We start from the raw sequence: 4,370 nt of genomic DNA on the forward strand, positions 1-4,370 counted from the left end.
CCTGGCTAACATGGTGAAAGCCAGTCTCTACTAAAAATACAAAAATTAGCTAGGCGTGGTGGTTCGTGCCTGTAATCCCAGCTACCCGGGAGGCTGAGGCAGGAGAATCACTGGAACCTGGGAGACAGAGGTTTCAGTGAGTCGAGATCACACCACTGCACTCCAACTTGGGCAACAGAGTGAGACTCTATCAAAAAAAAAAAAGAGAGAGAGAGAGATGTTTGTAAGAGGCCCACAGAAGTTCTCAGCACCAGACCAGGTGTGGTGGCTTATGCCACCCTGGGGTAGGAGGCAGGAGGGAGTGAATAGGACAAAAGAATTCTTTCTATGGAAAAGGAGATGTTTGTCTATTAATATAATCCCAGCACTTTGGGAGGCCGAGGCAGGAGGATCAGTTGAGCCCAGGAGTTTGAGACCAGCCTGGGCAACATAGGGAGACCCCATCTCTATAAACATATATTAAAAAAAAAAGAAAGGAAAAAAGAAGTTCTCAGCACTGTTGAAGAGAGAAATGAGCCATCCTCGAGTCATCCTGTCTACTCTTGTTGAAGCTTCCCTGGGTACCACAGCTCAAGTGGCCCACCTGAGAGGTGGCTCCTGATATACCAGCTGTTTATTAACTATGTCAGTAATGGTGATTTCTGACTCCAAAACAAACTACTCAAAATTTTACTTTAGTTTTGAAAAGTAGTGTTCCTATGGTGAGTAGTCAGCTGAACCATTTTAAAAGCCCATCCTTCAGGGTTTTGCTGTAGTAGGTTATTCCTTGTAATGAAAACAATTTTCTTGAAAATTAATTAATCGTGATGTTTTAAATCTTGTTTTGTAAGTATGCCTTTGTTTCTTTAAAGCCCTCATCATGAAGGCCTCGTCTATTTTCTCAGTCATCACTATGGCAAACTTTAACAAGTTAGTTAGAATTTACAAAACTGTGGCAAAAACACTGTTAGGTACTTCAGAAAGTAAAGAATGGGAAAGTAAAGAATGCATGACTTTTTCAAGTTTCCTTTACATAGCACGTTGTATGCCTTTCAGCAAAAATGAAAATAATAATAATAATACATTGAAATAGGTAATATTCCATTTATTAAAGTTATACATTCACAAAATTTGTTCCTCCTTAAATTGAAGTTCAGCTTATAAATATTATTGTTCTGTTTTTTAGGTTAGCAAATTTTAGTGATCTCTTTTTAAAAGCTTTGGTTTACCATTTGGTCCCCTTTATGAACGTACTAAATAAACATCTTGACACAGCCTGTATAACTTAATTTATTTTCCATGCACTTCAATTAACTGACAAAATTTAATAATTCTTCTAAGTCTAATGAATTAAAGTTAAAATGCTGTGAACCTTAAGTTATCTTAAAAATTCTGGCTGGGCGCAGTGGCTCAAGCGTGTAATCCCAGCACTTCGGGAGGCCAAGGAGGGCGGATCACGAGGTCAGGAGTTTGAGACCAGCCTAGCCAACGTGGTGAAACCATGTCTCTACTAAAAATACAAAAAAAAAAAAAAAAAGCTGAGTGTGGTGGCAGGCGCCTGTAATCCCGGCTACTCGGGAGGCTGAGGCAGCAGAATTGTTTGAACCTGGGAGGCAGAGGTTGCAATCAGCCGAGATCACACCATTGCACTCTAGCCTGGGCGACAGGGCGAGACTCTGTCTCAAAAAAAAAAAAAAAAATTCCAGCCCTGTATATAAATAAGCAAAACATGATTCCAAATCATTAGAAATATACGGCTGTCCTGTTTCACCAGCAGACCAGCTTCTCTTTCATCACCAATACATAAAATAATAAGGAAGTACAAATTTTAAAATCAAAAATATCAATACCTTGATTTTGCTTCTTTTAAGTATTTTTGTACTTAATTCTAAGCTTTGTCAGGGCAAAAAGACACTTACTCACAAAGTAAATGATTACATCATCTCTCACAACTTTAGGAATTACCTTCCCATCTATTTTGGGAATTGACTTCTCAGGAGGTTTGAGGTTGCGTTGTGACCTTGAGTCTTGCCTCAAATTAAACCCAGTTTAATAGTGAAGCCTGCCTTATACCTTACCACTATTGTTCATCTTTACTACCCTGCTCGACGTTTTCTTTTTGCTTATCTTTAACATGCTAGATAATTGATATTTGTGTTATACTTACTGTATACTGCCTGTCTTTCTCCATGAGAATGTCATCTCTATGAGGACAGGATTTTTTTTTTTTTTTTTTTTTTTTTTTACAGAGTTTCACTCTTGTTGCCCAGGCTGAAGTGCAATGGCACGATCTCGGCTCACTGCAACCTCCACCCCCTGGGTTCAAGTGATTCTCCTGCCTCAGCCTCCTGAGTAGCTGGGATTACAGGCATGAGCCACCACGCCTGGCTAATTTTGTATTTTTAGTAGAGATGGGGTTTCTCTATGTTGGTCAGGCTGGTCTCGAACTCCCAACCTCAGGTGATCCGCCCACCTCAACCTCCCAAAGTGCTGGGATTACAGGCGTGAGCCACCGTGCCCAGCCAGGACAGGAATCTTTCTAGGGCTTTTGCTCTTTGACAGATGTTAAGCACCCAGAAACTGTTCCTAAATTATTTAGAAAATAGGCCAGGTGTGGTGGCTAATGCCTGTAATGTGCCAGTTGTAATTTTGCAATATCTATACATATGTAGGTACAGTATGTGTGTATGTACCTATATATGTATCTATACAGTATGTAGCCTTTTCAGACTGGCTTCCTTCATTTAGTAAACTGTATTTACGTTTCTTCCATGTCTTAGTAGCTTGATAGCTCATTTCTTTTTAGCACTGAATAATATTCCATTGTCTGTGTGTACCGAAGTTTATTTATCTATTTATCTACTGAAGAACATATTGGTTTCCTCCAAGCTTTAGTAATTATGAATAAAGCTGCTATAAACATCCTTGTGCAGGTTTTTTTGTGGTCATAAGTTTTCAACTTCTTTGGATAAATGTCAAGAAGTGTGATTGCTAGATGATATGGTAAAAGGATGCACAATTGGAAAAATTGTGTGTTGAGGGTGGGGGTTAGATGGTTTCAGGATGAAACTGTTCCACCTCAGATCAGGCATTAGATTCTTAAAAAGAGTGTGCAACCTAGGTCCCTCACGTGCACAACTCACAATAGGGTTGGCGCTCCTGCGAGAATCTAATGTGGCCGCTAATCTGACAGGAGGTGGAGTTCAGGCAGTAATGCTTGCTGGCCCACAGCTCATCTCCTGCGGTGCAGTCTGTTTGGTTCCTAACAGGCCACGGACCAGTCCCAGTCTGTGTGGCCTGGGGTTTGGGGATGCCTGCTATAGACAATGGACAGATGTACCGAAAAGAGTAGAAGGTTGTATATTGGCCGATAAATTTTGTAATACCAGCTATCTTGCAGAAAGTGTTTCCCACGTGCCAGCTACTGTGCTAAACACTTTATCTGCTTTACCTGTATTATCACATTTAATTCTCATGGCATTTTTATAACTTTTTACTTTTACATAGCCTTAGACTTAGAGGAAGTTGCAAAGAGAGTACAAAAATTTCCTAAATATTCTTTAGCTAGATTCTCCAAATGTTAAAATTTTATCACATTTGGGCCAGGTTCAGTGGCTTATGCCTATAATCCCAGCACTTTGGGAGGCTGAGGCAGGAGGATCACTTGAGTCCAGGAGTTCGAGGCCAGCCTGGGCAACAAAGTGAGACCCTGTCTCTGCAAAAAATGGAGAAATTAAAAAAAATTTTTTTAATTAAAATTTTTATCACATATGCTTTATCATAGTCTCCCTCCTTTTTCTTTCTCTATGTGTGTTGTGCAAACATCTGTGTGCATACATTTTTGCTGAACCATTTGCAAGTAAGTAGCCAAGGACATCTTACCACTTTACCCCTAAATATGTCCATGTATATTTTCTAAAACACAATGTACAGCAACCACTGTACAATGATGAAAACTGAGAAATCAACACTGGCATAGTTCTGTTATCTAATCTACAGATTTTATTCCAGTTTTGTCAGTGGTTCCCTTTATGTCCTTTATAGTTCTTGTTGTTTTAATATTTTCTACTGCTGCAAGGTCCAGGTTGCACTTGATCTTCATTTCTCTTTAGTCTCCTCTATATCAGTACAATCCCTCAGTGCTTGTCATTTATGACACTGACATTTTTGAATGACATGGGACATTCTTTTTTGGATCTCCCTTAATTTGAGTTTGCCTGATGCTTTTTTTTTTCTTTTTTTTTTTTTTTGAGACGGAGTCTCACTCTGTCGCCCAGGCTGGAGTGCCGTGGCGCGATCTCGGCTCACTGCAAGCTCCACCTCCCGGGTTCACGCCATTCTCCTGCCTCAGCCTCCCAAGTAGCTGCGACTACAGGCGCCCGCCACCACGC

Source organism: Gorilla gorilla, chromosome 3, assembly GCF_029281585.2.
Source record: "Gorilla gorilla gorilla isolate KB3781 chromosome 3, NHGRI_mGorGor1-v2.1_pri, whole genome shotgun sequence".
NCBI classification, from domain to species: domain Eukaryota; kingdom Metazoa; phylum Chordata; class Mammalia; order Primates; family Hominidae; genus Gorilla; species Gorilla gorilla.